The sequence below is a fragment of the Dermacentor albipictus genome, chromosome 3, assembly GCF_038994185.2.
Source record: "Dermacentor albipictus isolate Rhodes 1998 colony chromosome 3, USDA_Dalb.pri_finalv2, whole genome shotgun sequence".
NCBI lineage: Eukaryota > Metazoa > Arthropoda > Arachnida > Ixodida > Ixodidae > Dermacentor > Dermacentor albipictus.
This window is the reverse complement of record NC_091823.1, coordinates 192,433,585-192,457,125: the sequence shown is the minus strand read 5'-3', so window position 1 is coordinate 192,457,125 and position 23,541 is coordinate 192,433,585. Positions and strand designations below refer to the sequence as shown.

General features: G+C 43.6%; 1 protein-coding gene and 1 non-coding gene across 2 annotated transcripts in view; both read right to left on the bottom strand.

Annotated features, from left to right (window-relative positions):
* LOC135908719 (uncharacterized) overlaps positions 1 to 23,541 on the bottom strand; it is a 212,176-nt gene that overhangs the window by 132,593 nt on the left and 56,042 nt on the right. The window lies entirely within an intron of this gene.
* On the bottom strand, positions 17,927 to 17,999 carry TRNAS-UGA (transfer RNA serine (anticodon UGA)). Its single transcript has one exon. It is a non-coding gene; the product is annotated as a tRNA-Ser (tRNA).

Below are 23,541 nucleotides of genomic sequence, written 5' to 3'. Positions count from 1 at the left end.
CAAAAAGTTTATTCACATTCACAGGACTCTTCAGTAAGCATAAATTATTGCTGTACAGCCTCTAATGTACAGCTACTTAAGTAACGTAGCCTGGTCCACTAGCAGGAAACAATTTCAACAATTTCAGAATGGGATTATTTGGAATGTCCGATGGCATCTAAGAAGCTTTATACAGTAGTCACCAAGGGCTTATTCTCAATTTAATGAAGTATACGGGGAAAAGCCACATAAATATTTTTTTCATATTTTAAAATACAAAGTGATAAGGCGCGCGTTATTAAATACGAGTCGTACGTTAGGTGCTTAAAATGAGTAAGCGCCCACTAACGTAGTACTGTTGACAGTGATGCTGGCAACTCTGTCCCGGTTGTTTCTATGATTGAAAGAACCAAAAGAAAATTTCCACACAACTCATGTTCCCTCTGCTGAAAGGCTGCTGTCTCGCATCACAGGGACTTCCTTCAAGATAGGAGCAACTTTAATTCAATGTGGTCTGTTAAAATTGGAGAAACTACTCTTTCACATCCCGGAACCTGGAGAGCTGTTTTGATTGCTGAAATTTGGTGAACGTGCTGCTCCTAGAACTGAGCAGTAACCACACTTGAGCATAGCTTCTCCACAATTCCTGTATTAGAATAACACTTCCAGGCTACTTAAACATGTCCTCCATGCTACTAGATTTGGAGCGTGCCTGCAGACAGCTATTCATTGCAATGACAGCCAAGTAGCACTGATAATGTGCAAATGCAGCTCATTTCATCTGGTGGAGCCGCCAAAAACTGGCAATGAAGGCAACTTTTAAGTTTTAGAAGCATTTGAGTGTTGTGGCATTAGGCACTTAAGATTGTATGAACAGTCATTCCAAATGGTAAGCTATTGTAGCACACAACTGCACACATGGGCTACTTGAAAGTCGTGTGTTATGCCAATGGCAAGTTGCTAATTTTAGAAAAAAAAGTTACTGTAAAAATGCAACCGGAAAGGATATAAGGTACTTGCCTATAACAGTGTTGACCCTGGTGGGGTCAAGAGCCCCTTTAGCCCCTTGGTGTTATTTCCAAAGCGCAAATGGCCCATGAGCTCCTCCTCTGTGAACATATGGTGAAGTAAGGCCCTTGAAAACTTTCCTGGTCCACCATGACAGGCCATCGTAAGCTGTGCCAGGATAACCTTCTCAATGTGCACTCCTCCCACCTATGTGAACCTGCATGTTTAAGTAAATGTTAGCAAAGCAGTTTTAAGCCTTTCAAGCACATTTACACAACATCCCTACTGCGAATAAATTACAAAAGTACCTGTTGCAAATCTAGAATGCTAAACTTGACTTCTTACTAGCTTCTTATGCTGTCTGGATGCCACGTGTTTCAGAAAAACAATCCAGCTCAAACAAGAGTAGTAAACCAAAGTATCCAAAACATCTAGTACTTGAAAAAGGGGGGCACCAGCGAAACACAAAGGAGGCGGACACAAAGAAAAGGTGTTAGACACGGACGGACGTTGGGATGGACCAGCGTCCATCCGTGTCTAACGGATTTTCCTCGTGTCCGCGTCCTTTGTTTTGTTGGTACCCCCTTTTTCAATTTAATCATGCACCAACTGGTCCAACAGCTTGCACTAATGCACATCTAGTACTATTTATTGTGATTACCATTCTCAGGATACTTCATATCTTCTATTCATTATGATTACCATTCTTAGGATAGTTCATATTTTCAGGTGTTTGTCTCTATTTTCCCAACCATTTGTGTCAATCGGTAGCCCATGGTCTAATGGAGAGATTGGGCTGCTATGTTGAGGGAAGTGAGTTCAATATAAACTGTCAGAACAGCTTGGGTGACTGAATATGCGACGCTGGGCATATGCCACTTTTCAATGAATCTCTTTCACACAATCTGGGCAACTGCTCCTGCTTGTGTTGGCAAGCAGCATTAGGAGCTCGAACAGGGACATGACTGTTGATCATTACTAAGATTACCACCACACATCAGGTTCGCTTGCTGTGCTCCAGAAGTAATATGCGAGATTCCACTCCACTGTATGAAATGTACATAAGCCGCAAAGACAGTATGTGCCAATCACCACCTCAATTAAATTATTCGTCTCACAAAGCACAGGCTGCACAAGATCAAGGACTGAACTCAGATGTTTGTGGACAGTCAGCTGATGTCCATATCAGGGACCTCTACGGAGACTCGGTCATTTCCTCGATGTGTATCATCGTGCCCTCACACATTGTATTACAATTCTGTCTGTCTCGTTGTGCCACCGTTCTAATAGTCATCACGTATCACCACTTAATTAAAACATAAGTACACACTTATATCTACTGTTTATGTAATCTTTATGAAGAATACATTGAACATGAGGTTTTGCAGAGATAATGAATGGTGCAGCTTAAAGGAGTTCTAAAGTAAAATTAAAATAATTAAATTCTGGCGTTCGAAGTGCCGAAATGACAATCTGATCTTGAGGCACGCCATAGTGGGGAACTCTGGATTAATTTTTACCAACTCAGGCTGCACAGTACATGGGCTGTTTTACCTTTCACTTCCATCAAAATGCAGTTGTTTGATCCTGTGATCTCGTGCACAGCGGCGCTGTGCCAACGCTCCTACGCAACTACGGAATGAAAGCACTAACGAGAAAGAGTATTTAAGATGTATGTGTAAATGACCTTCCTACAATTGAAGAAATGAATTCGTACCGTGACAAGAGGCTGAGTAAACTGTAAGAGCAGCAAGATTGGTGGTAGTGCTGCTTTGAAGTTACCACACCAGCTTGCTGTGGCGTCATGGATTTTGATGATGTCTGTTCAGGTGTAGCTATTTTTTTTAATAAAGATGTTCTTCATCGTCTTCCAAAAACGCAAAATGAAAAGCGTCCGGAACCTTTACAGAACCAATACAGCCCAAGTTTGAAAAAGTACGTGGAAGCCACGATGTGACAATTAGGTGTCAGCATGAAGATTTCGGGCAATACTCTGAAAATTGAACTTCGAGCTTTATTTTCTCTAATAATCAACCAACTACCAAGAAGTTTATCAAACTAGATATATAAAACGATGCTTTCTTATTTGAAATTGATTGAGGGTTTCATTAGTGTCCCCTTAACACAAAACAAGGACTGCACTTGGCTGCGTAATATGATAACATGCATCACTGGTTCTCATTAAGGGAGGATTATCAGTATAGCAACGGGCATGCACTGGCTGCTCCAGAGTATGTGGTGACCGGCACTGCACACCGTCCATTTCGGCATCAATCTATTTGGAATTTAGCCCTTCAAATGCAGAAAGCCCCGATTTGTGGTCGTTGTTCAACCATATCTTTCTCAATGGCTGCTGCTGTTCTGGTTTGATACCCCTAGCAGTGCACTACTGTATGACGTAGGTCATAATACCTTCATTGTGGTAAAACTAGAAAGAAGTGCACTTATGTAGACTACTAATATCCACACTAAGTTTCTGAACGCCCCTCTTATATCAGGCATATACACTAAAAAGGCTCATTCCGCGTTTAATATGTTCACAACTGACACTGAAATTCACTCCCAGTCCCGGTGCAGTTGCTGTATTTCAGTTGAGTGCTTAAAGGCACCATGTCTGCTACTGAAGGCACTCTGCACCAATTGATCACTGGAAGAAATACCTGGCAGTTGTATCAGTAATGTTGTTTTTTTCTGCTTCCTGCAATGCATTTTCACGGCATCACTGTATTTGACCATGGTGAGACTACAGAATGGATGGCCAAAGAATTTACCTTTAGCGTTCCAGTTGGGGCGTCTCCCAGCTCATTTTTAATCTGAAAAAAGGTCAGTATTAAAACGTGAAGCCACGATGTAGCAAAAGCAACAATCAAAAGAGCTCCATGGACGAATAGGCTGACATATGTGATTGGATGCAAATGTCATTGATTGAATACCCTGAAGTGTGGCTGCTCTTGCCAATGGCAGAGTGAGCTTGTCAAATAATTTATTTCATATTCCTCTACTTAAAAATTATTTCCGCTCATCTACCTAACTGTTATGACCACATATCAAAGGCAGCTCCTTTATATAAAACCGCAGTGTTACATTCTTTTACTCCCTGTCTACCTGATGCTACTGAAGTTTTGCTTACTCTCAAAGAACCTATTTCACAGAACTGTTCTATCGACAAAGCACTATTCCAAGCTTGTGGCAAAGCGTCGTCATTTATTTCATAACGATGCGCTCCCCTTTCAATCTGTTCTCTCTACAGTGCTCGGATTCAAAGCAAAAATAGCTTTTCGACATGACTAGCTACTTCTATGGTCACAAGAACCTTTGCTAATTATTGACGTTTTTGTTGCCGATAAGTATACATGCCGCCTCGACACACAGCGGGACGACAAGGCATATATGCCAGGCAACTCGTTCTTTTACTGATTTTGAAGCTTTGTTAAATAAATCAGTTACTGAAGTGCGAAAAGCTGCAATTTCACGAAATTACATTATTTTGAATGTTCTATCCCAGTACTATCCCAGTAAAGTAGGACCTGGAGTGCCACGAAACCTGCCTTTCCGTGAATGCAAAGAGCAGCTACGCGAATGCGTTTCCGCGAAGCACTCGATGGCGTCGAACGGAGATGAAAAAAAGAAAGTTGAATGCGTGCGAACTAATGCAAAACAACACGCACGCGGTTGGCAAGCAGATTAACTCGATGATTTCGCAGCCCTCTGTGGCACCACCCCTATTGTATCTTACGTAGCGCATAGAATCGCGTGCACACCCTCGAAATTCTCAATTATGATTGCGCGAACGTCGGCCGCGTGGCGTGTCAGCGGCCTTGAAGCAACACGGGGTCACTCGATCCTGAAGGGAACAGCCCAACAGAATACATTTTCGACGATCCCACCACCCCTCGTTGTTACAAGCCCGCTCACACACCTTGTACTAGACAGCGTGGCACGAACGGATTATATTCGATTACAGTACAGATCGGATGGTTCACTCCGCATTGTTTTCAGCTCATTAATAAGGCTAACTGAATGGGTGCTCGAACGCCGTATCAGAAATCATGGCGTACAATATGCCATGTTTTAGCTGGCACCAAATAGCTGCTTTACGTCACCACAAGCGGAGTGTGAAGTTAAACAAGGACAAAACTCCATGTTATCTAGCACAAATCTAGTGCTGTACAACCAATTCTCGCAACGGAAGGACAATACTAGGAACGAAAACTAGAAAAGAGGCGCGCGGAAGACACGCACAGGCGCTGAACTCATTTCCGCGCTTCCGTTCTCCGCGTCGCAATGGACGAACAAGGGAAATTCGAAACACTCACTCACCTTTGATGTCGCTGAGTAGGAGGCGATCGTGGCGATCTTCGAGGCAACAAGCCCATAAAAAGAACGCAGAAAACACACACAAAGAACGCAGAAAATGCAGGAAGCTATCAAGCAAAGGGCGTAAAAGAACTCCCGAATGCGCCAAGCATCAACAGCGCAAACGCGCCATCATACAAGTAGACCCATACAAATACACGCTTATATTATCATAAATTGTACAATTTCATAACAAATTTTGTAATATCATGGTATTGCTGAACAACTGCTGCGATTTGCAAGTGTATGAAAGTTTGCTGCTTCGCTTCTTTGATGAACTAGTTTCTTTAGTGCAGTAAGCGGTGCGCCGGCCGCAACTAATGAAGTACGCGGGAAAAGGCGCCAAATTCAAACATCGCATACGCCACGCCAATGTCTACGCGCACAATTTTCGTCGTTTGCATTAAAAAAAAGTAATGCCTGCCGCAATGATGCGAAATGAACTATTGACCAAAAAAGTACAGAGAAGTCGCTGTTTGTGCGTCTTATTTCGACGTCATGGCAAACTGCAGACGGTCTTTCTGCAGTCTTTAAAAATTAGTGGGTGCGCTTCTGCGCTGTGAGATCTGTCACCGAGAACGTACAGCAGTGCAGATTGCGCTTGGTGGCCGAGCAGATTCGCAGCACATTGGCGAGCACCCGTCTATGCAACAGAAAAGAATTTGGCCTACATGTGAAATATGAGCGCCATGTCTTACATATCGACCAAGCTTTTCGTCTCGTTCTGTTGCGCACTAACGGGTAACATCTAAGCGAAACGCACTCTGTAAAAATGATGTTCACTACTTTCTCCGCCGCACCCGCGGTGGTGGCGTAGTGCCTGAGGTGTTGCACTACTAACCCGAGTGCTTGGCATCAAACGCCGGCCGCAGCGGCTGCATTTCGATCGGGGTGAAATGCAAAAACGCCTGTGTACTGTGCGTTCGGTGCAGGCTAAAGGACGCCAGAAGGTAAAACAAATATGTAGCGTATTACTACGGTGTGGCTCATAATCAACGCATGGTTTTGGCACGCACAACCCCAGACTTGAATTTTGTTACCTTGCTCCGTCACCTTGGCCATCTTGTGGTTTCAATTATATATATATACCCAGTTGAAAATGACAACAGAGGTTGTGTTCAGTACTACAGAAATTTCTGTTGTACAACAGGATTTTTCTGTAGTAACTACAGATTCCTGATGGAGCGACAGACTTTTCTGATGTACAACAGACATTTGTTGTTGCTACTACAGAAGTACAGTCTGTCGTATGTCTGTTGTTACTACAGAAAGCTGAAGCTCTACAACAGATTTCTGTAGTACTACAGAAATTTCTGTTGTACAACAGGATTTTTCTGTAGTAACTACAGATTCCTGATGGAGCGACAGACTTTTCTGATGTACAACAGACATTTGTTGTTGCTACTACAGAAATACAGTCTGTCGTATGTCTGTTATTACAACAGAAAGCTGAAGCTCTACAACAGATTTTTGTAGTACTACAGAAAAAATTGTCATCACTACAGGCACCCTGTTGTCCCAACAGAAATGTTCCTGAAGTAACCCGAAAAACTTCTGTAGTGCTACAGAGAGCTGTTGAAATACTACAGAAACCTATTGTGGCAACAGGCCCCCAATTGTCACAACAGAAGTGTTCCTGAAGTAATGCGACCAACTTCTGTTGTACTACAGAAAAATGTTGTTGTACGACAGAAGCCTATCATTGCAACAGGCCCCCAGTTGTCGTAACAGAAGTGTTCCTGAAGTAATGGACAAACTTCTGTTGTACTACAGAGAACTGTTCCACAACGGAAACCTATCGCCGCAACATGTACCCAATGATGACAACAGAAGTGCACTGAAATTGTGTGATGCGACAAGCTTCTGTAGTGCCCGGTTGAAAAAGACAAAAGGAATTCCTGTCGCAACTACAGAAATTCTGTTGTACGACAGAAGTTGTTGACATTTCTTAATTGGGAGACATTTCTGACATTACGACAGAAATTCTGATTTCGCAACAGAAGCATTCTGTCGCGGCAATAAGAGTTCTGAAGTAGGAACAACAGCTTTATATCCTGACAGCGACTCCGACGTTACGACACCAATTCTGACGTCGCAGCAGAAACATTCGGTCGCGACGGCCAAGAGTTCCGAAGTCGCAACAGAAGCGCTTTCCGTCGCGGTCCTTTAAAATTGTATGTTTTCGCATCGGTGGTGTACTGTACTTTTCTCTTGCGCGGTATTCAATCGCGCTTCTCTGAAGCCGGCAGTGCTGATGGCACCGACACCGGTAATGAAGTCGACGTGGTGAATAGTTACAATTGTGCCGTGACGACGCGGCACCAGCAACGCCCTACCGGCCTCCTCAAAATCGGCCGCTGATCAAAATCATACCATCTACGGGAATGGCTGCGTATCCGTTTTTTTTTGGTAAGATGTGGCACACAGGCCTGTGGACTTACATGTGCTGTTACGCTGACACACTAGTTAATTTCCCAGGAATATTTCACAAGCTTATGCGAAGCGGAAAAGAAGATTTGGGTTGTTCCACAAAGTTGCGTGAAAAGCTGTCTCGCTCGGGTCTCATTAATCTGGTACAGTGCTGCCGTGAGAAGCCAGTATGCTGTCAGAAAAAACTCTCATCCACGAATGTTCATGTAGCTATTTTGCATTGAACACACGAATTATATGCGCGCTCAAAAGTGTAAAAAACGAGAGACAACTGTCGAAACTAGCAGTAATAATCCTAAAAGTCAACGTTGTCTATTTCTGAATTTCTTATTTAATAAGGATATCGTACATCAAAATCGATGTTCTAGCACTGCAAGATGTACCTGTCGATGGTACGAACACTCTTGCTCTTCTAGAGATGCGGCACTTGACGCGGTGGAGCGATAGCGGATCTTGGCTCTCAAAATGCAAATGTAAACATCAGCGCATCGGCTCGTCGTACTGTTCACATGGCCAAAACGTACACTCGAAATGCATGTCAGGGGTGGTGTTATTAAGCTGATAAGAACAGATACTACACTTTGATCTTCACGCATTTCCAGCGTAGCAGTCAGGCGAGGCTTGACAGAGCCTACGTGTCTACTGCGTTACTTCCCTTGTGCCGAGATTACAGTGTGAAGCACGTTTCTTTCAGCGACCATAGTCTAGTCATGTTCACCATCAATAAGAAAGAAAAGCAGAGGTTTAGCTGGGACCTATGGAAATTGAACGACAAGCTACTCGATGATGACATGTTTGTAGAAAACGTTAAAACAGAATTAGAAGAAGTATTCGAGTGTAACATGGGCAGTTTAATTCATACATGGGAGTCTTTTAAAGAAAAAGTAAAAATGAAAGCGATTGAAAGAGCATCTTGTATAAAACACCGCCAAATGAAGGAAGAAAAGCAGTTGCAGTGCCAGTTAGATTTTTTACTCTGTCAAGAATGTGTGCAACTGGGCATGCGCAGTAAAGAAATTAAAGACGTGAAAAGAAAGTTGGAGGCTATGGGCGTAGAAAGATATAAGGGAGCTGTGGTGCGCGCACGCGCCGAAAGGCTTTGGTGTGGCGAGATGCCCACGAAACGTGCGCTGGCAGACGAGAGGACCTACGCGACTAAAAATGAAATCAAGGTGATAGAATATCAAAACGTCGTCACAAGAGATAAAGCAATAATTGAACAAGCGTTTGTGGAACATTATCGCGAATTACTAGAAAGCATAAGACAGGGCAGTAGCACATTCAAGGATGAATTCTTATCACTTATGCCGCAACTCGACGACGACATAAAGGCAAGCTTAGAAGCACCTATCACCATCAAGGAAATTGAATAATCAATTGAGAAAATGACCCCTGGAAGGACACCTGGTCCAGATGGCCTAAGCGCAGCTTTCTATAAGAAATTTAAAAGCCCTGTGGCAGCAGCCTTATGTGAAGTTTTGCACGAGGCATATGAAAAGAAAGAATTACCAGGGTCCTTCCGCAGATCACACATTGTGTTGATTCCCAAAACAACAGATCCCGCGAAACAGCAATTTATTGGATCGTATCGGCCCATAACCTTGGCCAATGTTGATTATAAACTGTTTATGGGTGTGTTGGCCAGGCGACTTCAAACTGTTATTAAAGAAATCGTAGGGCCCCATCAGACCTGCGGCATCAAAGGTAGATCTATAACGACGAATATTCACATTGCAAGGAATATTTTAGAATGTTGTGAAGATTTTGAGAGTAGGGTAGCGATGCTACAGATCGATCTCGAGAAAGCCTTTGACCGCGTGAGTCACGAGATCCTTTTGTGCATCCTCGACTACGTAAAACTGGGATCTGTGGTTTCGGAGGGGGTACGAATGGCATACACGGGATGCACTACGAGGATTGTAGTGAACAAACAGCTCAGCGAAAGCATACAAGTCTTATCAAGCGTAAAACAAGGATGTCCTGCGTCAGCATTACTTTTCGCCCTCTACCTAGAGCCCCTTTGCCAAAAAATGCTTCAGAATGAACGACTTCGTGGATTCCGCTTGATGACCGCGGAAGTCAAAGTGCTTAGTTATGCGGATGATATCGCAGTGTTCTGTGATGATCAAGAAAGTGTGAGAGTGGCAGTAAATGATGTGAAGAAATTCTGTGGGTGCACCGGTAGTAGAATTAATTGGAATAAATGCCTTGGTATCTGGCATGGAAATTGGCGAAGTACACCCTCACTGTTTTAAAATGTTACATGGACGGTGACGCCTGATAAGTATCTAGGCGTACCACTCCAACACTACCGGGACACAACAGAATATTGGAAGAATGAAACGGAGCAACTACGCGAGAAGACTCAAAAATGGGGTGGCCGAGAATTTTCAATGTTTACGCGCTCAATTGTGTGCAACATATTTTTTGTTTCACGAGTGTGGTATGTTCTTCAAGTGTTATCTATGACACGTAATGCAGTTCAAAAGCTACACAGAGTGATGGCAGTATTTGTTTGGAGTTCTACGTGGGAAAGAACCAGTCGCACAAATTTGTTTCGATCGGTCCGCAGTGGGGGGCTAGGCCTAGTCCACCTTTTCTTGCGGCAGATCGTGGCTAGGTTTATTTTCTTACGCGATCAAAGCGATTGCTTCTTGAGAACAGTGTTACATGTGCGATTGTCAAATTATTTGAAGGAATTTATTGTTTCAACGGTCAATGTCGAACAAAGACGGCCAAGGGGTTATATGCGTGAAATCATTAGTGCTTTTGAAATCCTAAAAGTACGCTTTTCAATGGAGTATCTCTCTGTGGTGGCGCGTAAGAAATTATATAAAGATCTTGTAGAAACCATGTTGCCGCTTCCTGTATACCGATCATTGTACTCAAGAGGTCCAGGGGACGATGTTTTAGTAAGAGTTAAAAGGATGCCTGTACGACCATCAGTAAAAACGTTCTTCTTCCAGCTACGTAGTGGCACACTCCCTACAAAACCTTGGCTGCGAGAAAAGGGCATTTTTGTTGCCTGGTCTGTAGACTGCATCATCTGCAAAAAGCCGGAGACAGTTGAACACATATTTCTGGATTGCTGTGATGCAGTCTTTCTCTGGGACATCCTCCAGAGGACCTTGAAGAAAGACTTGCCCATTACCCCGTACGGCATCCGTTTTCTGCCTGTCAAGAACGTAGGGGGTGTGCCCTACGACATGTTCATGGCACTAGTACTCCACAGCGTGTGGAGGACGCGGATGGCCGTGCGCAACGAGGACTTGAATTCGCGACCGGCACGAGAGTATTTCATTGAGAGTGTAGAATACTTGAGAGAAGTGTACACAGTTCAAACTGAAAAGCCTGAGTGGTACCCCCTTTTAGGGGAACTCTCTATGATGAAACAACTGCGTTTTTAACTCCTTACGTGCTGAAGGCGATGTGACAGCACTTTTAAAAGTGACAATGCACTGTATCTGCTTTTGTTGTATGCATAGCAGGCAATAAAGAAAAAAAAATCAGGGGTGGTGCAGTGGTAAGATGCCGGGCTCGGAATCGTGAGGTCGCATGTTCGAATCCTAGGCGAAGACGTTTTTTTTTTAATTTTTTTTACTTTTATGTTTTTCTTTTTTGTACTAACAAATTTACATAACCTTTCGGACGTCTCTGTCAATTTTTAATTAAATATTGATCAAGAACTATACAACTTTCTACTACAGGACGTCACACTACAGACAACAGAACTACAGGCAACAGAACTACAGGCAACAGAACTACAGAAACAACGTCCCAAAATACGACAGACTCTTAAAATTTCCTGTTGTGTTTTTCAACTGGGTATATATATATATATATATATATATATATATATATATATATATATATATATAGTCATATAATGAGAAGCCAACAAACACTGACACCAAGTACAACATAGGGGAAATTGCATGTGCTTAATGAATGAAATAAAGTAATGATAAATTAATGGAAATTAAAGTGGATGAAAAAACAACCTGCCGCAGGTGGGAACCGAACCCACAACCTTCGCATGTCGCGTGCGATGCTCTACCAATTGAGCTACCGCGGCGGCGTTTCTCCATCCACTTTCTTGGGTATTTATGTGTACTAGTAGAACCCTGGGAGTGTTAGCCAGCACCCCAACTAACAGACCTTGGCGGCGGACGTGGAACGTCTTTTTTGCCGCAGGCGTCACGAGAACGTGATCTTTTTTCGGGTGAAGGCAACTGGTCAATAAACCCACATATGCTACATGAAGGCATCAATGTTGCCGGATTCGAGACCCTCGTTAAGTAATAAACGAGAAGAAAGGGGGTTAACCGAGGGACCCGATATTTATTAGTCATATAATGAGAAGCCATGAAACACTGACACCAAGTACAACATAGGGGGAATCGCATGTGCTTATTAAATGAAATAAAGTAATAATAAATCCACTTTCATCCACTTTAATTTCCATTAATTTATCATTACTTTATTTCATTTATTAAGCACATGCAATTTCCCCTATGTTGTACTTGTTGTCAGTGTTTGTTGGCTTCTCATTTTATGACTAATAAATATCGGGTCCCTCGGTTAACCCCCTTTCTTCTCGTTTATATATATATATATATATATATATATATATATATATATATATATATATATATATATATATATATGGGTCATTCCATCTCCAGTGTACTCGGTGTGTTTGCGACCATCTCCGATACTGCTGCAAAAAGTCTTAGTGTTTTACCTGAATATGGGGGTGGTAATTATTCAAGCAATTACTTGCAAAAAAATATCCTAATGCCGTGAGGACGCTTTGAAGGTTGCGCACACAAGCGAAACTATGCCAGGCAGAAAAATTTGTACAAAGTTATTGTTTGACCTGTTACTCCGAATATTTTTTTACCTAGTCGCCAGACGGTGCTCTATCGCGACTATTGGCGTTTATTACTTTCTGTTTTAGTTACATAATTTTTGGCCTTAAGGAAAAGCCGACAGCTACCCCTTCTTAAATTTTTTTTATGAAAAAGCTAACATTTCCATTAGGATTATATTCACAATATGGGCTTGGTGCGCGTGTATACCAGATGATAAAATATTCTGATATGAAATAAAACCTAAACTTTCGCTTAATGTCATGACAAAAATGAAAAAAAATTGCTTTCTGACTCAATTGATGGCTTCATTTTCACAATGTAGCGTTCGAAGTAAAAATATGACTTAGTCGGCATTGTATAGTATGCTTTGCTGCCTATCCATGTACAAAGATTTAAAAGAATAAATTTTGTTTTAAGCGAGAGAAAAAATTTCGAGCTGCACAATCACAGGGTTGCATGGAGCATCTTTTTGCTTCGCCTTCACTGCATAGCACCTCGGTCGGCATTTCAGTCTGGATCATTTTACTTGTTTCTTCTTTTTCTTTTTGAAGACGAGCTGTTTTTTGGCGACTTCAGGTTGATTTGCGGTTCGTGGGGACCGAGTTTCTGGCCATTGTCATCTTGTAAATTAGATGATTCCCGGCCTTCTAGTGCACGTAGAAGAAAGTAGGCGTCTGAGTTAAGCTTGGAACGAAAAAAAGATGCACAAAGTTAGCGCACTACTATATACGGAGAAGTTACAACGCCTAATGTCGAAATAACTCCACATGTGCCTGTTCGCACAGCATGCGCCTAAAACCGGAATCAATGGTGTAGCTCTACGAAAAATATGGGTCAATCCCGGAGAGATTGCTGTCTAAAACTTTTGGCTGATCTAGACAACAAACCACATGGAGCCCTCAGGCGCCATAGAAGACACTTTCTTTGATGTCCACGGCTAGATGTTGAGTCGTGTTTTCTTACCCATCGCTTCGTTTGCAAATGTTTAAGATTCCCAAAATAAAATATCACATAAAGAATATATGTTCTCATGGCTGCTTTATTTCGCACGGCAATATTTCAAACCTACTTTGATATAACTTATATACCTGCCCGTCTTTTCTTGTCTCCGTCCGCATGTAGCCTTCCGCTGTAAGCATGGTTGACTTCGATACTCGAACTACCTCGGTGGCTGAATAGGATGTAACCCCACCAAGAATTGAAGCCGGCGAGAAGGGCTTAAAGTGAGGAAACTTCCATGTGCCTTTTATGGTAGTCACTTTGCTGACCCGCGGGGACAGCACAATTTTTCTTTTTTGAACAGTTTCCTTCGAAACCCAAAGAATACTTATCCCTTGGATACTCTTCTTTGCCCACATGAACAGCTGGAGTGGGGTCATGATTTGGTCTTCAATTGGACTCTGAAGACTGGCTCGGGCTGCTAGCTGTTTCACGGTGCCGCCAAGACCGTCACATGAACTCTTGCCATGCGCTGTAGCATAAACATTCCATTCTGCACAAATTCTAAAGTCATCTTCGTGATTGGAGAGGTTCACAAGGTTCCTTTTGTTTTTGTACTGTGCGGGAGCTCCGTCAGAAAAGTAGAGAATTTTTCGTAGATGTGACAACTCTTGCTTGAATACTGTCCCAACTTCTGCCTGGAACGCGGACACTGCAACGGTGTCGTGCTCTGTACAGTCATAAATGACAACGTAATTCTTTACTACAGCTTCTTGGTCAGGGCAGCAATAGACTACAAATGGGTGCAGTGTTGCTTGCTCATTCACCCAGTGGTAGGCCTGCGGGGCATCTTGCACAATGAGTGTATAGTTCTCTGGAAATCTAGAAGAACAAGCGCTTCGGTTTTGGTAAGCTTTGACTTTGCATAACGAAGGTAAGATGCTTGTTTCTTGCTGATATAATGATGAATTTTCACTTTGGCTAGCATCTCCAAAAATTTCTCGCGAAAGTCATCCGGTGTTAGCAGAAGAGTTTCAAGTTTGCATCGTAGGCCACCTACCCACTGCTGTACATGTATGTGCTCCGCTTCATTGTTAAGTTGAGGGCTGTTACGGAGCGCCGTTTCGGCGTTTTCAGTACCGGGGCAGGTCTGGCACCTCCCACGCATGCAATCTTCATTTTCTGTGTCACACACAGTAGCCAACAGTTTTTGCAGGGACTTTTTTAATCCAGAACTCTGGATGATCAACTTAAAATTTTGGCGATCTATGCAGACGCAAATGGAGTGTGTGCCACTTGCCCCTGCTACCTTGCAGTTTGATGGTCGCAAACTTGCAAACATGTAAAATCCAAACTTGATGTTATAAGTCCTTTTCCACTCTGCATACAGCTCCTTTAGGTTCAAAAGCAACAGCTGCTTTTGTCGGCATGCTATTACATCTTTCTTCCCCGGAAGACAATATGACACACTATCGTCTTCATAAAAGTGCTTTATCAAAGTCTTCACGCTTTCGCTGATTGGGTGGACTTTCTTTATTGGTGGGTTGCTGAGGATTCCATGTTCAGTTCTCAGTTTGATTGTTGCCCGTAGTTGTCTTTGCGAGGCTCCGAAATAGTTCATAATTTTTTTTAAACCAAGACACGGGAGCAAGGGTTAAGAGTTCTATGGTATGGTATGAAGAACTTTATTTAGGTCCTGAGGGATCAGTCTGGGACTGATGCGGGCCACTCCCACTTTCGCGTTTTCCTTCGGCGTGAAGCCTTCTTCGTACGTTTTCCATTAAAGTCACATAGTCACTAAGCATAAAACCAATACGTTGTCTCTTTGTCCTTGCAGTCGGACTGGGTGCTGGAAAGGTTCGCGCTTGTCTCTGTGCAGCGGTTCCGTGGCTCCTACCTTCGTCTGGTGCACAATATGTTGGGCTTCCTTCATCGCTTGTTCTGCTGGCAGATGTCTCCACAGCAGTGGCACTAAGCCCATTCACACCTCCCACATGTGCGACTACCAAAAGGGCCGGTACCTTCGGATACTGAAGTGCCCCTTGAGAAGAGCGCCTCTTCTCCATTTCATAGCACCAGCGCAGGCAAGCTTGGCACAATCTAGCTCCTGGAATAAGATCCAAAAATGGGTGCGAATTTGACAAAAATAGTGATATCACAGATTATCCTCAATAATTCTTGATGTGTGAAAGAAACGGATTCGAGCACCATTTGGATGCTATGCGCGATGTGTACTTCTTCACGTAGAGGTGGTGATGATGGCCACATACTGTATCACCCAGTGCGCATTGTGAACGCAGAATCAAGATCCGGCTATCAAGTTCGCTCAGTTCTTCGACACTACTGATGTACTGATTTTTCACGTAGGTTGTCCTGTGGTGCCCATTCGGTCCAAGTGAACAGTGTGGTAATTCACCACCTGAAAATAAAGCGTAAAAATGCTATTTCCAGGAACACGGGCAATTGAATTATATGTTATATGGTTATATAATTATATGCTAGAAGTCTAACTGACATAAGCCACCTGTGCCACGCGAAATGAGCAAAAAACGTTATTGAACTTGACGGCCGCGTTTTCTTGTCATCCTACAATATTAAGGCTAGAATTTTTACTTTCATCCAGCAAAACAGTGGTGTTAAAATCACCCTTTCTCCTGGAGAAAAAATACGTGAACTAGAGACATCGTGTAGTTTAAACGTCCCATGAATAATTGCGCAAACCCATGTACCTGAATTCTCAGAAACTCAAGACGCACCGAAACTGTCGTCCACACCGCCGACTTGATACATTTTCTTCACACATGGACCATCGGAAAGAAACTGTAAGCCTGGACGCCGGTTTGCTTCTGCGCCAGCTGTAGCTTTGCCTGGGATATTGAGGAGCAGTAGCAGACGGCACATCTATTGTCTGCTCGTAATGCACGCTCTTCCCGTCGTCTTGAAGTCGCTTTCCCAACCTCGGTGACTGGCGTCCCGGGACGCGTTGACGATACGAATACGTGTTCCAACCACGCATTTAAAGTCGCTTCACCGACATTCTGGGTACCAAGCGGCCCATTGGCCTTTTTCGTTGTTTCAGGTTGAGCAGAACGCCAAAAATTGCCTATTTGTTGAATAAGGCCACAATTCTGGTTCCTGTTCAGGCGCGTTATTAGTGAACGGTGACACGTGGATCGAATTTATTTCGCCGTATTTTGTAAGAATTACGCAATGTAGCATCTCCGTATATATTAGTACGCTAACTTTGTGCATCTCTTTCGTTCCAAGCTTAACTCAGACGCCTATTTTCTTTTCCTACGTGCACATGAAGGCCTGGAATCGTTTAATCTTACAAGATGACAACGGCCAGAAACTCAGTCCCCACGAACCGCAAATCAACCTGAAGTCGCCAAAGAAGACCTCGCCTTCAAAAAGAAAAAGAAGAAACACGTAAAATGAGCCAGACTGAAATGCCGACCGACATGCTATGCAGTGAAGGCGAAGCAAAGAGATGCTCCACGCAACCCTGTGGTTGTGCAGTTCAAAATTTTTTTTCTCGCTTGAAACAAAATTTAATCTTTGAAATCTTCGTACATAGTTAGGCAGCAAAGCGTACTATGCAATGCCGACGAAGCCATATTTTTACTTGGAACGCTACATTGTGAAAATGAAGCCACAAATTGAGTCAGAAAGTAAGTTTTTTTGATGGCATTAAGCGAAAGTTTAGATTTTATTCCATATCAGAATATTTTTATCATCTAGTGTACACACGCACCAAGCCCATATTGTGTATATATTCCTAATGGAAATGTTAGTTTTTTTCATCAAAGATATTAAAAAAGGGGCACTTCTGGGCTTTTCCTTACGGCTAAATATTATATAACTTAAAGCAGAAAGTAATAAACGACAACAGTCACGAAAGAGCATCGTCTGGCGACTATGTAAAAAATATTCGCAGTAAGGGGTCAAAGCAATAACGTTCTAGAAATATTTACCTGGCATAGTTTCGCTTGCGAGCGCAACCTTCAAAGCGTCCTCACGGCATTAAATTTGTTTTCGAATTGCTTGAATAATTACCTCCCACAATGAGGTAAAACAGTATGATTTTTTTCAAGCAGAATCGGAGATGGTTGAAAAAACACCGAGTACATTTGAGATGAAATGACCCATATATATATATATATATATATATATATATATATATATATATATATATATATACATACATACATACATAGTCATATCGTGAGAAGCCAACCAACACTGAAACCAAGGACAACATAGGGGAAATTACTTGTGCTTAGTAAATGAAATAAAGAAACGCTAAATTATAGGAAATTAAAGTGGGTGAAACAACAACTTGCCGCAGGTGGGAACCCAACCCACAACCTTCGCATTTCACGTGCGATGCTCTACCAATTGAGCTACCGCGGCGCTGTTCCCCCATCCACTATCTTGGGTATTTGTGCGTACTAGGAGAACCCTGGAAGTGTTAGCCAGCGCCACCACTCACAGACCATGGCGGCGGACGTAAAACGCCCTTTTTGCCACTGGCGTCACGAGAAGGTGATCTTTTTGGGTGAAGGCAACTGGACAATAAACCCACACATGCTACCTGAAGGCATCAATGTTGACGGATTCGAGACTATGTAATAAACGAGAAAATAGGGGGTTAACCGAGGGTCCCGATTTTTATTAGTCATATCATAATCGAATTTCCATAATTTTTCGTTTTGTTATTTCATTTATTAAGCACAAGTAATTTCCCCTATGCCGTCCTCGGCGTCAGTGTTTGTTGGCTTCTTACGATGTGACTAATAAAAATCGGGCCCCTCGGTTAACTCATTTCGTTTCTCTCTCTCTCTCTCTCTCTCTCTCTCTATATATATATATATATATATATATATATATATATATATATATATATATATATATGTATATATATATATAGCAGGGTGTTTCTGCTACCCTTGGGCTGAGTTTGCACTCCATGCGCTCTATGACGACGTGACCAAATGCATGTTGCTCACTTTTGTATATAGTGTGTCGGGGTATTTTTGTATTATGCTTAATTAGCTAATTAGTCACGGACAATTCACAAACTTCTGAAGCAAGTGAGTTAGGAAAGAAGTTCCAATTGTAAGGTTGCAGAGCAGTTGGCAACACGTCCGAATAAACAGTTTAAGTATTTCTATCTGTTAAGTATGTAGCGTTCCTAACTAGAACGGCAACAGAAATGATATAAACTAAGTGAGACGGGTGTCGTCCGCCATTTTATTCCAACTTCTTCCGCCTCGCTTCTCTCCTAGCCCATTCTTTCGTCTTCTTTCATGCGTCCAGCGCAGACCGCTTCACTCTTCCGGATTTCTTTTAATTACACCTCCTGGGGTAATACTTGAATACGTTTCCAATAGCGGCGCACTCCGTTTGGCCCGAGGCTCCGGCGTACCAGACATTCTTCAATATTCCATGCTGGCACGCAGTCTTAATAACTTGAAATGGTCCGAAATATTTTGAATTTGAGGGCACAGCTCCTTTCCTTGCAAGGACATAGTCTCCAGGCTGTATGTCCGGTACCTCGCTACTGTGCCTTTTATCAAAGTTTCGCTTCATGCGGCGCTTGTAGACCTCCTGTTGTTTGATAGTTTTCCTTACTTCCGCAAGCTTGAGGTTCTCTAGGAGACCTAGCTCACGATCTGCAGGAAGTATGGGCGCTGTACCCGAAGTTACAAAATGAGGGCTGCAGCCGAAACCCGTGGTGTATGATCTTTTGTGATGTTTCACAGCGGCCTCGAGACAGCACTTCCAGCCACCGGCAAAGTCTGGATACATCTTCAGATACTGTTTGATGTCCCGTATGGCACGTTCCGCTAGGCCGTTTGCTGCCGGGTGGTACGGAGAAGAACACTTTATCATTATGCCATGCTCCTGTGCCCACTTTGATAATTTGGCACTCCGGAAAGCTGGCCCGTCGACGCAGACGAGCGTCTTTGTGGGTTTAAAACATTCAGCTTTGAGGAGGTCTATTACGCTGTTTGCGTCTTCTTTGCCAGCTTTAGCCGCAATCATCCTAGTGCACTCATCTATGGAGAGCAAGAAAGCTTGCGCTCGCTTGACTCCTTCCCCCTTCTTTTTAAGCTCCGCGAAGTCCAAATGAATTACTTCGAACGGGACGCTTGAATATTCAGGGTTGGTCATAACACCTGTCGATTGCTTGAATTTAACCTTGTTCACCTGGCAGAGGTGGCATGTGCGGATGTAATGGCTGATGTCGTTTTTCATGCCCGGCCATGTGAATCTCATGAGCAATTTCTTATAAGTGCGCCAGAAGCCATCATGTCCACCCGATTCAGAGGTGTCATGGTATAGATGAAGAATCCTTGGAATCATAGTTGGTGGTACGTGATACCTTCCATTGATAAACTGGGGCTCTTCTGTACCTTCCCATAGCTTAATATGATTGATTGTCTCGGTAATATTGCTTGACTCCTGTACAAGTAATCTTGATAGTGCGCCAGCGTCAGTGAGGAGTGGGCCAGGGCGGTGCGAAATTACAAAATCAAATTGTTGCAGATAGTTCACCCATCTAGCAATGCGGCCTCTTGGCTGGGCCATGCTCAGAAGTTGAGTCAGTGCCTGATGCTCCGTGAAAAGTATGAATTTGGCACCTTCCAGGTATGTACGAAAGTACTGCGCAGCTTTTTCGATGGCCAGAGCTTCCTTTTCTGTGGTACAGTAATTGATTTCGGCGGGTTTCAGTGTATAACTGTAGTACCCCATGACGTTGTGTTTGGTTTGATCAGCTTGTTTGGATGGCTTCTGGTATAGAACTGCACCGGTAGCATAATGTGATGCATCCGTGTTCAGCACGAAAGGCAACGAAAAATCCGGTATTCGCAAGATGGGGTCCGGCGATATTAGTTTTACAAGCTCACGATAGACAGCTTCGCACTTCCCGTATCAATGAAAAGGCACGTATTTCTGTGTTAAACGGGTGAGGCACCATGTTCTCAGTGCGTAGTCTTTGATAAATGCCCGGAAGTGTCCTGCAAGGCCAAGAAAAACGCGCAGGGAGTGCACATCATAAGGCTCTACCAACTTGGAGATTCTCTCTACCGATTCTTGCTGGGTACTTTTAGTCTGTCCATCAAACACCCTGCCAAGAAATACTACGGTATCTTGAAAGAACGCACTTTTCCTGGAGTTGACTTTGAGTTGGGCGAGACTGAGGGCATGAAGAACATTTGAAAGATGACTACGGTGTTCGTCCTTTGTCTTTGAGTAGATGATGATGTCGTCGATGTACACATTGCAAAATATGCCCATGTAAGGTTTCAGAATGTCCGTCATAATCTTCTGAAACCACGCAGGGGAGTTTTTCCAACCAAATGGTAGGCCGTTGTACTCAAACAAATCAAATGGGGTTATGAACGTGGTGTAGTTCTTTGTTTCTTCACTTAGTGGAATCTGCCAAAAGCCCTTGCAGAGATCTATTCGTGAAATACAATGGCAACCACCGGTTTCGTCAGTGATGTCGTCGATTCTCGGCATTGGATAAGGTATCAATTCAGTTTGACGATTGAGAGCCCGGTAGTCTGTGCAGAGGCGGAATGTCCCGTCTTCTTTAGGTGCAACAGTTATAGGAGAAGCTAATGGGGATACAGAAGGCCGGATGATACCGGCGTCTAACATTTCTTGCAACTCCTTTTTTAGCCACACCTTTTTATCTCTGGACATATTATAGGGGGCTCTACGAACCACTGTTTTATCTGCGAGCTCGAAAGGAACGACATGGGATTTCGTTGCTGGAGGGTAGCTTCCCATGCATATAAGCTCTGGGTGCTTAGTCTTGATGTCTTCGTGGTGAAAAATTAGCCTTGATACACTAGGTTCTTCACCAGGGTCTTCTGTTCTTATCGTGTCTTCGGCCATTACCTTGTCATCCCAATAGAGGTTCATCTTAAGTATTTTCATGTCTGGACGGGACAAAATAAAATCGTAGGTGACATTGGGAATTGCCAATACGTCACTGGTAATAGCATTTCCTTGAAATTCAATCGCCAGGGTTACCCATTCGCTATGCATGGTCACTGACCCATCGTAGGCTTGGACACGCAATGTTCTACCAGCGTGCAGACGACTGGCATCCACTGGAGTCTTGTTGATGATAGATACCGAAACTCCACTGTCAACGAGAGACTTCACTTCAATGCCATCTACCTTAATGGGGGCGTACAATAAGCTGGATGACACCAAATACACTGTCTCACTGAAGCTCTTTTTCTGGGGCTTGTGATGCACGGTAGACAGATTATGTGGAAGTAGGTTGCCGTGAACTGCGGTAATTGGTTCTTCACCATCCTCACAGTCATGATTTGCGCTTCCCAGAGATTTGTTTATGAAGCTGTGTTCACATTCAGTTGACGGCAACGACTCTAGATGCTCACTCAGCTCACGAGAATCAAGTTGCTCTGTTCTACCATCTGGCTGTCTTCTCGGTGTAATTCTTGGCACTGAGGTCTGTAGAAAGTTCAGAAGGTCATCAAACGTTCTTGGACCTTTGAGCTGGACATGACTACGGATCTCGATACACAACCCTTGAGTTATCAAAGCTACAACAGCAGAAGACGACAGCTTCGGTTCTGCAGAATACAATAGGCGACGATTCTCAAGACAGTACTCAAGCAGAAAGCCACCTGTATAACTGAACCGCAGTGCCGCATCCCATCTTTCTACTGCGTTGCCTTGGAAAGCCCCTAAAAAGTTGATTTTACACAGTTCCCAACATGTTGTTCCATGATCCATGAGTTGCACGTCATACCAATTTCTGGCTATACCGCCCAAATAGCGGCGCATATTCAAAATCTTTGTGTCGTCGGAGTGCCACATATTCTTGTCACAGGCGTACTCGAAAAACCACAGCCAGTTGTGTGCATTTTGCGAGTTTCCTTCAAAAACATCTGGTTCAACAAGGCTTCGTGCTGACTGCTCTCGACTAAGCGCTTGGACGAAAGTTCTCATTATTTCGATCTGTTGTATAATGTTCCTTTGCAGTTCCATAACACTCAAGTCTAGGCTCACCTTCCCGGCAGGCGTTTCCTCTTTGAGGGTGCCACGGCGTATGGGTTCCAGAGCGAGTTCGCTAAGTGTCTGCATTTGTAGATTCACTGTCACCGATCCTGTTTGCACGAGGGCTTGGCGGCTGATTGCAGCTTGTTGCAGCACCACGTTGATCAGCGCGTTAGAACTAACTTCAACAAGAAGTTCTGTCGCTGGCTCACCGTGCACTTGGTATCGGGTGAACACAACAGACTCCGATGACGCCTGGTCGACGAAAAACGTCACCCGCATGGCTGGTCTTCGAAAACTGTCTGCTGCGCCAAAATGTAGCGTTCCTAACTAGAAAGGCAACAGAAATGATATAAACTAAGCGAGACGGGTGTCGTCCGCCATTTTATTCCAACGTCTTCCCCCTCACTTCTCTCCTAGCCCATTCCTTCGTCTTCTTTCATGCGTCCAGCGCAGACCGCTTCAAAGTATTTGTGTTTTTCAGCTTCCTGCGGATGCCCGCGAAATACAAACGAACACCACCTGACATGCCCACCTGCGAGTCGTGATTGCACTGATCCTAAGCCTTCCACGGACAAACTAACCTGTGTGAACATTGGTGTCATTTAACCGGTGGGAACACCCGTCTGCTTGTTGCCATCATGAACCGCAGCGAGGGAAGAACGTCGCTGGCGTCAATACCACAGCCAACGCCTTCGTCACTGCCCTGTCGCCTTTTAAGCGGCAACACGCCCTGCTCGATGCTATGCTCGTTGGGGAGCGCTGCAAGCAAGGCGCGCAAGCGGGCATGTCAGATCATATTTCTTGTATTTCGCGAGCATCCGCAGTAAGCTGAAAAACACTAACATCTAATAGAAAGAAAGTTAGAAATTGCCCAATCGGACGTGTTACAAAGTGCTCGAGAACT